The sequence below is a fragment of the Pipistrellus hanaki genome (genome assembly GCF_964339955.1).
Source record: "Pipistrellus hanaki genome assembly, chromosome: 8".
NCBI classification, from domain to species: domain Eukaryota; kingdom Metazoa; phylum Chordata; class Mammalia; order Chiroptera; family Vespertilionidae; genus Pipistrellus; species Pipistrellus hanaki.
The window spans coordinates 40,182,718-40,194,975 of NC_140510.1; the positions used below are offsets into that span (position 1 = coordinate 40,182,718).

Sequence of the window (12,258 nt, forward strand, 5' to 3'; positions counted from 1 at the left end):
TGGGAAGGGATAAGGAAATTAAGGAACCCAATGAACTGTGGCAAGAGCACAAAGATTATAGAACATTGCAAGCAAATTGGGGTGAAGGAGTGCTCTCCTGAGCTACAGAAAGAATGGCCTGGTGGTAAAGATAAAACACAAGTCAGCCGAAACCGGTTTGGCTCAGTGGATAGAGCGTCAGCCTGCGGACTGAAAGGTCCCGGGTTTGATTCAGGTTAAGGGCATGCATCTGGGTTGCGGGCACATCCCCAGTAGGAGGTGTGCAGTAGGCAGCTGATCGATGATTCTCTCTCATCGATGTTTCTAACTCTCTATCCCTCTCCTTTCCTCTCTGTAAAAAATCAATAAAATATATTTAAAAACAAAAAAACAAAAAACAAGTCAAATTAATTAGAGTTGTCCACAGTCAGCAATGGTGATCTTGCTGGCCTTGCCATTCCTGGACCCAAAGGGCTCCATGGCCATCACAATCAGGCCTTCAGTCACCTGGCTGAAGACCACACGCTTGCCATCCCACCACTCAGGCTTGGAGGTGCTGGGAACCGTTTGTGTTAGATCTAGCATTTGCCATGGACAAGATGCCAGGACCTGCATGTTTTAGGATGAAGTTCTCATCCTCAAATTTCTCCTGAGGCCATCTGAGCCATTATGGCGTGTGAAGGCACCACCCTGGCACATAAATCCTGGAATAATTCTGTGAAAGCAGGAACCTTTAAAATCAAATCCTTTCTCCCCAGTGCACAGAGCATGGAAGTTTTCTGCTGTCTTTGCAACTTTGTGTGCAAACAGCTTGAAGGAGATGCAGCCCAAATGCTCACTGGCAATGGTGATGGTGAAGGTGAACACGGTGGGATTCACTCTGGCTGGTCACGGGCAGCTCCAGTGGTGCATTGTCTGCAAAGTGGGCTCCGTTTTTTTTTTTTTTTGTGCGTATGTGTTTTATGGCTGTTGTTATTTTTTCCCCTTTTTGAAATATAAGTTATTCTTAGGTAAAGTTTATTTAAACTGTACCCAGTCTCTTATTTTTATACAGAACTAGAAGCCCAGTGCACAAAAGTTGTGCACTCAGAGTGGACTCTCAGCCCAGCCTGCACCCTCTAGTAGTCTTGGAACCCTTGGGGGATATCTGGGATCTATGGGGAGTGGGCCTAAGCCTGCAATTGGACATCCTTAGTGCCACCACGGGAGCAGGATGAGCTCCTGCCACTGCTGCTGCACTTGCCAGCCATGAGCCCAGCTTTTGGTTGAGTGGCACTCATCCAATGGGAATGCACTGACCACCAAGGGGCAGCTCCTGCATTGAGCATATGCCCCCTGGAAGTCAGTGCACATCATAGTGACCAGTCATTCTGCATCAGGCTGAAACCAGCTCTCTGACATCCCCTGAGAGGTCCCAGATTGTGAGGGGACACAGGCCAGGCAAAAGGACTCCACTGGTGCATGATCTGGGCCAGGGAGGGATGTGGGAGGTTGGCCAACTTGGGAGGGACCACGGAAGATTCTAGGGAGTGTCCGGTCCATCTCGCTCAGTTGCAGTTGGCTGAACTCCAGTAGCAAGCTAACCTACCAGTCACAGAATCTGCCCCCTGGTGGTTAATGCACATCATAGTGAGCAGTTGAGCATATTACGCTTTGATTAGTTGAATAGCAGACTGGCTGACTGGACACTTAGCATATTAGGCTTTTACTATATAGGATTAGTACCTGAAAATATGAAACATATAGTGTATATTATCAAATGACTTCTGCAACATAACAAATTTTTTTAAAACGTAAGAACTATAAATAAACACAATTTTACAAGCTGTTTTTGGTGCTATATTTTTGACATTTCATATATATCCTATAATTATATATATTTTCTTATCACTCAAACACATGGACAACCAGCTTAAGTCCAATGAGCTTTCAAATGAGGCTTAAGATTCACTACTTTCAGCATGTATTTTCATCTTTTTTGCAATTGTTTTTCTAAATTGAATAGTCTACACTTTATAAGAATAATCTTTTTCTATTATATACTCACTTTTAGAGGTTAATGGCAAAATACAATAAATTGTCATTAGTTGCCCAAACACTTGCCCAAAGACTCCAAAAAGGAATAGTTGCTGCCAACAAATAGCAGCACCAAGAAATTAGTTGACCAAAATCTTTTTTTGAGAAATCAGTGTAAATTATATACAAACCTGGACTATGTGCAAATCAAAGGAAAAAATATGGCAGAAGGTTTTTAGAGTGGAATGTAGAGGCAAATAAACTAGAATATGAATCCCAATTCTAGATGAGCTTAATATTTTATGATTTCCTCAACCATAAAATGAGTATGGATTAATACTTATCTTAATCAGTGCAGGCTACTATAATTATAACCATAGTCTGAGTGCCTCAAACAACAAACATTTATTTCTCACCATTCTGAAGGCTAGAAATCCATGTTCAAGGTGCCAGCATGACCAGGTTCCAGTAAAGGTCTTCTGGGTTGACGACTGCTGACTTTTCCTTGTATCCCCAAATGTGGTTAGAGGGTAAGCAGGCTTCTTGGACTCTAACATAAAGGGGCTAATCCCATTAATGAGGATTCTACCCCCATTACCTAATTGCCTTCCAATACCATCACATTAGGGGTTAGATTTCAATGTATGAATTTTAGGAGAACACAATACATGAATTAGTCCACTTTTATCTTAAGGATCAAATGTCAAAGTGCAGGCAATTTACAATTTCTGACATATAGCAAAGACAATAAATATTAGTTATTATTATAATTTTAATTATTTTAAGTACTGTACTCTAGCACCAGGAATTCAACAGAATCTATAATACTAAGATTAACTCCATGGTATTCAGATCAAGCATATAGCAATAATGGATTTGAGCCCAGATCACATAGCTAGATAGAGGTACTAGATACTTTAGCCTAATGGTACAGAGCAATCAGAAGTTGTCCAGTTTAAGGAAGAGAATTCTTTTTGCAACTTTTAGGAAAATATTACTCAGGTCTCTCATCAAAACAAAAGGTTCTTCCTAAGTTACATATACCTGATTAAAATGGACTATATCAGGGAACCAGGGATGAGTGGTGGCAGATGCAGGCAGTGAGGGAAGGAGTGGGGGGAGGCAAAAAGGGGGTGTGGAGATGGGAAACCACACAGTGGAGATGTGTGGGCAATGAGGGAAGGAGGAGGAGGGGAGCTTGATCAGCCAGCCAGGTCTAGGGACCCCACCTGTGCAAGAATTTTGTGCACTGAGCCTCTAGTATTCTATAAACAATATTTCAACATTATCCCTGGTCACAATCATACTAGATGTTATACTTCCAATTGTTATTCCTTGGCTCATAATAAAAAGGGGGGGGGAATTATCCACCTATTTATGACAATAAGAAAAAAGGTAACTATTTTATACACTATCAGTTCAAAGATGGTAGACTGGGTAGTTTTACCTTAAACAGACCATATTATAGTGGCAAATACTGACAGTGTGTAGATATGATGTCCTGTTTTCTCAAAACTTAGCTTGAATTTTGCTCAATTCACAGTATTTCAGAAGAAAACTGAAAGAGACATAACCTCTGCAATAGTTAGTGGCAACTTTCTATGAGATTGGAAATGTATTCACTGTGAAAATATTGAGTCACTAAGCCTTCAGACTGCATTCCAAAAGTCTACTAGAAACATTTCAATCAAGGGTGTGCGAATGTGACAGCCAGGCCATTTGGGCTAAAAAGCACAGTACAGAATTATGTTGGTGAATTTAGTGCCCTCCAAATAACCTCATGTGTGGCCATGATATTAACTCATGGAGAAATCTATTCATAAGTTGAATATTTTTTCCCCAAAAAATGGGAGGGAAAAAAAGAGTCTTGAATTCCCCATAAGAATGCAAAATTACCTCATCTCCCAATGGAATGATTCGTTTTCATTTCCAATAGCAGTAAAGCCTATTGACCCCCGTGGTGTTATCCTTTTAGCTGCTCATGCAGTACTCTCTTTAATCTCTCGGATCAAAGATTGGTCAATAAAAACCATCTCCACTTTTGTGAGGAGCAAACAAACTACACTCAGTCCTGTGATAATTTTAAGTTTTCACAAAATCTTAGAGAAAGAAATCCTCATGTGTTGTTAAACTCGCAAAGGAAAAACACACACACACACACACACAAAAAAAAAAAAAAAAAAAAAAAAAAACCCACACAAAAAACTTGTCTTCTATTTGGTGAGCCCATGTAAAATGCACTAGGTTTTCCCACATTCCCACAGAAAGTGCAGATTACCTCTCTTGGGGAGTTTTTATTCTGTTTTTTTTTTTTTTTACTCTTCTTTCTAAAAATTTTAAATGAATTTTGAATCAGTGAAAGATCTCTTACCAATGACCCTGAACACTGAAGTCCAATTTTTCTGCAGAAAAAAATTACATGGAGGTGTCATTTTGAAAAAAGAACATCAATATAAATGACAGCCTCAATATGAACTGCCCTTTGCAATAAAGGAAACATGCCTCAACCCCAAACGAAAAGGACAACTTCTTTGGGGAAAGGGTAGACTGGTTGTTTTCTCCACTAAAGTTTGGTCAACTTTGCTAAGTAGTAGCAAGTTTCAGGAGAAGGTAGGAAGAATATGTAGGTTTTGTTAGGTCTGTGATTAGACTCAGTTCGTTGACTTATTTAAAAATAGATCATCTAGCAGTCACTCAGGCGAGATTCATTGGTTCCACTGAATTAATTTCGAAGTTGACAAATTGCTAATTTAATAGGGCACATTTTGCCATTTCCAACCACATTAAGCTTTTAAATTTTTATTTCAATTTCCTAATTGCTGTTCATATGAATACATACTACCTTCTGAACTTTTCCCCATCCTTGTATAAATAAAATAAATAATTAGTAATTAATAAATTAAAATAAAAAGTAACGGGAAATGAACACTTTCCAGAAGTGAACTTTGTGGAGGATATTCTGGTACCTTTACTATCACAAGGAAATAATTATCAATTTCAATGGTATTTATAATACCAGTTATGTGAGATAGATATTCTAAACTCCGCTAGGCATTTTGTATAGTGCATTAGGAGGAAAGAAGTAACTGAAAACATGAAAATCTATAAGGACTACCAAATACAAAGTAGCAGAATCCATTGCCAGGGAGATAGAACATATTCTGCATTGAGGCTTACATTTTCACATATTATGATCTATATCAATATGAGTATTACTACTGGTATTCTCTGTATAAATACGATTAAAATAATTTTGGGCTATTGGGAATCAATATCTGCCTACTCCATATCTTATGGCATTATTATAAAAATAAATGAAAGCATGTACTTTCAAATCACTAGAAAACTAAGATTAAATATATCCAAAAAATTATTGGTACTCACTATTATTTGAGGAAGTAATTCAATGAAACTGTCATATTTATGAAAGCATTGTTATGATTTTTAAAATAATAATAATAGGAGCATTGGTTTGATGTGAAAGAGACCTGGGCTACAATTCCAGACCCAAAACCTCACCTTATTTACAGAGTCCTTATGCTTATTGAGTTTTTGTATTCTTCTTTTACAAAATTAACATTTAAAAAAGATGCATCATTGCTTTTTGATATGGATTAAATATAAATACTACATTTAAAAAAAAATGCCTGCTGCCACTCTTGTCTTACTCTAAGTATTCTAAACATCTGACTTTTATGGGAGTACTTACTATTGTCAGGCCTTGAACTGAGTACTTTTCTTAAATGAACTCATTTAAACTCCAAACTAACCCACAAGATAGACATGCTGACCGCATTGTTTTGACAAGGAAACACAGATAAACTTGGTGACTTTCCTAAGATCGTTGACTTAGAGAGTGACAGAGGCAGGATTTGAAACCAAGTTGGTCTGACCCAAGAGCATGAACTCTTGGACACCACACTAAAATTCATCTCTCGTTAACAAGAACTACTAATCTGTCAGTTATTTATGTTAATGTGTATAGCAGTGTCTTACACTGAAAGTACTTCAGGTTTGCATTCTTTTAACTTGGGGTCAAAGCCTGGCTTTGTCTGCAATGATGTCAACATGTCATAATATCAACACAGGCATCCCAATGAATATCTTTCTTCTTCACTAATAATTTGAGGAATTGACTTTCAGTGCTACAAAGTTGACAAAAGATTGTGCATATAATATACTTAATAATAATGATATTTCAGTAGGTCATGATGTACCCTGCAGGGAAAAATTCTACCCGAACCCAGTGACCCAAATGCTTTGTGATTTCATGGTTTTCAGACTATTCTTCCCAAATCCAGGCCCCTGGCACCCTCATTAAGAGTCAAACAGGAACCTGAACTCCCTCCACCCCAAACAACCAGAACTTATTTGTACTTAATTTTCATACTCCCACTAAGAATACATTGAAAACAGGACTCCAGAGCAAAAATATTTTACAACTCTGTACCTTCCAGCCAAAATTTAATTATTCTATCATTGCCACTTAGATCACATGCTAACAAAATTTGGAAATGCTAATTAATTTAAATCTAAATCACTTTTAAGAAAGTATATTAAAAACAGTATGTTTCTAAGTTTTGAGAAAGTTTAGTTAAATCATTTAATTTCAAAATGATGTTTAGAAAGACTATTGTTCTATCACTGGTCTGAGTTGGAGTCACTATAATTCAATCCTTATGACTGATACCATCTCAAAATTTATAATGTAAATACCTTGCCATTAAGACTAGTTATGAAGAAGTAATTCTACACCCTTGTGTTCACTCACACTTTAAAAAATAACCATTAGACATGTAGCAACCACTATAAAAGAAATACATATTTTATATAGAAAACTAAAAATACAGAAATGTATACAGAATGTTTTAATATACGTCCAGAACTTTCTACAGTTTTTATATAGTTTCACCTTATTGCATGAACAAAACTGCATGAATTAAGCTTAAGTAATATGATTTTTCTGGCTAAATGAGCAATACATACTTATTATAACAATATTGGGATATGCAGAAAATTAAAATGAAGAAAAAAATCACACAGAATTCATAACAATAAAATTATCATTAGCAGTTATTGTATTTTCTTAATATAATGTCTCATGCATTGTTTAAAATAGTTGAAATCATTTTGTATGATCTGATTTTTCTGAGTACTTAGCACAGCATCATTCAGATAGCGTGCATGGGAAGGAAGTTAGGAGGGAAGCAGTAAATGACATCTGCCAGTGGACAGTCTGTCAAATTAAAACAAAACACCATGTCAGGTCATTCAATAAGTTCAAAACATGTTAGAATTAAATACTAAAGAATCGTGGAAATATAAAAAAGTTTAAAAGGCCATATTGTTGTTCTATGTAATTCTGCTGTGGATATGTGGGGGTATGGTAGGGGAAGACATCTTTACTATTGATAGTTCTGCTAACTTAAACATTTTTCGCATGAGCTGAAACAGAATTCCATCCAGTTCGGTTAAAATCTCCATCCTTGACATCTATAATCTTCTCTCCTAACATGTTTATTTCTTTTTTAAAAATATATTTTATTAATTTTTTACAGAGAGGAAGAGAGAGGTAGAGAGAGTTAGAAACATCAGTGAGAGAGAATCATCCATCAGCTGCCTCTTGCACACACCCCCACAGAGGATGTGCCCACAACCAAGGTACACGCCCTTGACTGGAATCGAACCTGGGACCCTTCAGTCCTCAGGCCGAAGCTCTATCCACTGAGCCAAACTGTTTTCGACAACATGTTTATTTCTTAACGCTGCATCTTGGGATATGATCTCAAAGTTGTAAGCAATTTTCCCTCAAAACTGAGGATTACCTGAGTCTCTTGTGGGCCCTACTTAAATGCAGCTTCTGATTGGATGGGTGGGATAAGATGGGAGAGCCCTCTCTTCTCACAAGCTCCCTGGGGATGGAGATGCTGCTGGTCCACAGCCACGTCCAACTCCCACAACCCAGCAATACCGGGGTGCAATGGCCCCGGGTCGTCTGCCAGATACAGAACCCAGGCTTCTGTGTGGGGGCGCCCGCTTGGCAGGAAGAAAGAACCTGCCCGTTCTCTTTTAAGTGACTGAGACTCGTCAGTTTCTTCCTTACAAATTATTTACAAGCCACGGATTGATCTTGTATTTTGATTTCCATTATTTCCTGTGCTTTCATAAGCCCATGAGTGGGAATTATGAGAAAAGGCATAGGGGACAATGTACTATTAAGCATTTAAATCGGAAGTTTGATTATATTTGAAATTAAAAAGGATGTAATGTCACAGGAGAGGCCGCCACAGCCAGCGGTGAAGAAGCTGGAGAGGAGGAGCTGCCCAGCAAGTTGTAAGAATAATGACTCTCCCACAGGACACAAAACTGCCTTTTTTAGTCCGATTTCTTTCAATGCAAAGTGTTCAAATGATAGCAGCAGGCTAACCCTGTGGTGCCCACAGGTGAGTGTAGACATATCCTGGGAGAGTCCCTGCCTGGGGCCAGGCACAGATGGCTGTCAGTGATCCTGGGCCGCATGAAAAACCTCCTGCAGCACGAGAGCCGGCGCAGAATATAATGTAGCCTACTTTGGGAACAAAACAAAGTGGGACAGAATTTCACTTTTAAATGTCCGTTCTCCCCAAGCAGAAATAAACAAAAACAATCTATCTACCCAGCATCATGTTCCCCCGAGGCAAATGATCACATCTCTGCATCAATTGCTTTCAGAGAGAGCTTCTGTGAGCCATGATAATTAAGCACTGCCCTGCCCAGAAGCGGGGTGTGTGTGTGTGTGTGTGTGTGTGTGTGTGTGTGTGTGTGTAAAATGACCTCCTGAAGTCCCAGTCCTGTAATTTAGGAAATGGTAACTGACTCCTCCAGTGTCAGACAGAAGTGGTGTTACAGGAGGTAGCAGGCTCTGGTCGCCAAAAGCATGGGCTTTAACCCTCTGTCTGCCGTGGCAGAATGTTAGCAGGGAAAATGTCTTTCCTGCTAATGTCTGGAAGCAACCAAATCCTGCGGCCCTCTTATCCCAGTGGAAGTCATCCTACAATTTTCTATTTGCATTAGGACATTCTCAGGGAAGTCCCAGAACCTTACGGGTGGCTGAACTGCTTGGCAAACAAACACAGATTCTGATTTTTTAAAACTTGTGGTTTGTACAGGAAATGTACGGAATCAAAGGCCTTCATGTGTTTTGAGAGATCATCATTTAAAAAAATTTTATTTTATTTTTTCCATTACCATTTATCCATCAATGGTCTCTTCCACCTTCATCCACTCTCGTCCACCACCACGCCCCACCCTATCCTCCCCAACACCCTCCCCAACAGAGCTGTTGCTATCTATCTATTTTGCTTGGTGACTCAGTTTGTTCATTAGATTCCACATATAAGTGAAATCTTGTGTACTTGTCTTTCTCTGACTGGCTTATTTCACTTAGCATAATGTTCACCAGGTCTGAGACTAATTTTGAGTAGTCCCCAGTTATCCAGAATGGTGTTGGCTGAGAAAATTTTATTTTTAAAAATATAAGTAGCAAGAATTGAAAATGTGTACTTCATGTGGATGATTAGCTCTCGATGCATTAGAATGGTCCTGAACTCTACTGCTAACCCTGCCTGGCTGCCGTTAGGGTCACTACAATACATTGCACTAGCAATGCTGTGCAGCATTGGTAGGAAATTTGGACAAGAGACCGAGTAACTTCACAAATCTATTACCTACCACTAAAAACAAAACAAACAAAAAGCCAAACTCAACTACTAGTACTAGTGGGATTCGAAGAGTCTTCATTGTTGATGGAGAAGAGATATTATCATGAGGCCTTATAGGTGCTGGGAAACATTTCTGTGTTGTTCAGACCAGGCTGTAAACTTCCAGTTCAGAACTGATAACACAAAAATGCAGCAGCCACAAGCCTCCCTTTAATGTCCTTTCCCAGGCTCCTCAGCATTTCCTTCATGGAACAGCTTCCAATTTATTTTTTTAACTGATTTTAGAGAGGGAGAGAGAGGTAGAAACATGCATGCCCCATCTTAGGGATTGAGCCTGCAACCCGGGCTTGTGCCCTGACCTGACTGGGAATAGAACCGTGACCTCCTGGTTCATAAGTCGACGCTCCACCACTGAGCCAGCTCACAATTTTGTACTTGTGATTTCACCCACTCTTCCCATATAGACTGTAATTCTATGTTGACAGAAACCGATTGCTTTTTCCTTCTTGAATCCATAGCGTCTATATGCTTAGCACCTTATAAGTCGTAGGTCTTGCTAAATGGTCATAGGATACATTTTAAATAAATTTTGGATTTTTACATTAAATTTTTCTTGAACTAACAGAGGTTCATTGACCCTTTGATACAGACATTTTTTAGGTGTTCATTTTAGTCATAGGAATGGTGTATTTAAATATTAATACTTTTCATAAGACTATTGGCTTTATCTGTGAAACTGATTTCTCATTGTCCTACTATAGTAAACTAAAGAAGCAAATTGGTCCCAAGTTATGGATGATGAGAAAGGAGGACAAAGATTCCCGATTAGCAAAATTAATATCCCAGATAAACAGGGAATTAAAAGCCAGATACGTAATCAGCTTCTTAAAATATTCTATTACCTGTTCAACCACGAAGTACAACTCCCTCCATTACTAATAGAGTTCATCCATTAGCTCAATTATATTAATGGAAGCACTATTTAAATCACATGAATGCCTAATGACTTGTTTTTAAATTTACAGGTATAGAAAATATATAAATGCATCAGCATTCAATAAATATAGAGGACTTAATTATTTTATTTTTTATATATGGAAACATAACATTTTTTTTCTATAAGAAATAGAAACAACTTATTCCAAAATATCAAGGTTTCTTTTTTAAACAAAGCACTCAGATACTAAAAAAAAAAAAAAAAAAAAAAAAAAAAAAAAAAAAAAAAACCTGAATACTTCATAAAGAAAATAGGTTGCTCTCCCCTAAAATTGCCTCTAATGTTAGCTGAATATTAATAAAATCCATAAACCATTAGTGCATTATAGCTGCTTTGTTCTGAATTACATAGACCTTTTATGTTTATTCCTCAGTGAAAATGCATAAAAAAATGAAATCCACTCTAATTGTGCTCTCTGAAGATAGCTGGTGAAATCATTTCTAGCAGCTATAAATCAATTGTAGTATTAAAATGACCTGCCAGGTGCATCTTCTGGGTATCAGACTAATTAAGGGAATGCATTAATTGCAACTATTCATCAACACCACCAACGTTGTTAGGTAACCCTTACAATGAATCTTTTTACCATATTATCTAGCAATAAAACTGCAGTTTTATAAAATGCAAAGGGTAAAAAGAGAGAAAAAAAAAAAGAGAGAGAGGAAGCTGGAAGAACAGCTTTTGCTTCCACATTTTAAAAGGTCTTACAGAGTTGCAAGATGTCTAGAAAAGAATTTTTTCTTACACAAAATGTTTCACTTACCTTCATTCCTGGTTTTGATTGTATTTTATTTTATAAAAATACCTTGAATGGGTCCTAGTAAGTTAATTCTGGATTTTAAAACCCAGTTATTTTACTGCTCTTACTTTAGGATATTATAAATGAACTAGAGGTTCGATGCATGAAATCTGTGCAAGGTGCTTGGCCCTCCAGCACCTCACAGCCCGGCTTCAGCTGGAAGATCATCCAGAAGGTCGTCTGGAAGGTCATTTGGCTGTTTGGTCTAATTAGCATATTAGTTCTTTATTATATAGGATATGTATACATGTACACTGAGCGGCCAGATTATTATGACCACCCCATTAGTACTTCGTTGGGCCACCTTTTGCCTTCAATACTGGGGCGATTCTTCTTGGCATTGGCTCCACGAGATGTTGTAAGGTGATGTGAGGAATCTGTCGCCATGCTTGATGAATAGCACTGTCCAGTTCTGTGAGATTTGATGGTTGTGGAACCAGCTGCCTGATGGCTCTTTAACTTCATCCCACAAATGCTTAATTGTATTGAGATCTGGTGATTGTGGGGGCCACCTAAGCAAGGTAAAGTCTTCCTCATGTTCTTGAAACCACTCCTGCACAAAAAGAGCACCAAGGCATGGTGGATTGTCTTGTTGGAAGAAGCAACTACATTGGGATATGCCATCAATATGATAGGATGAACTTGATCAGCAATGACATTTATGTTGTGCTATTCAGATTTTGTTCCGCATGAATTAAAGGGCCCAAATCATGCCAGGAAAACATGTCCCAGACCATAACACTGCCTCCACCAGCTTGAAGAATTGT

The 12,258-nt window shown here is 38.2% G+C and overlaps 1 pseudogene across 1 annotated transcript; it reads right to left on the bottom strand.

The window, feature by feature from the left end:
• Positions 1 to 390: 390 nt before the first annotated feature.
• Positions 391 to 11,878, bottom strand: LOC311626971 (peptidyl-prolyl cis-trans isomerase A-like; annotated as a pseudogene). The gene is made up of 2 exons: positions 11,812 to 11,878; positions 391 to 863 (listed from the first exon to the last, which is right to left on the bottom strand). The product of its transcript is annotated as a peptidyl-prolyl cis-trans isomerase A-like (transcript).
• Between the last annotated feature and the right edge of the window lie 380 nt (positions 11,879 to 12,258).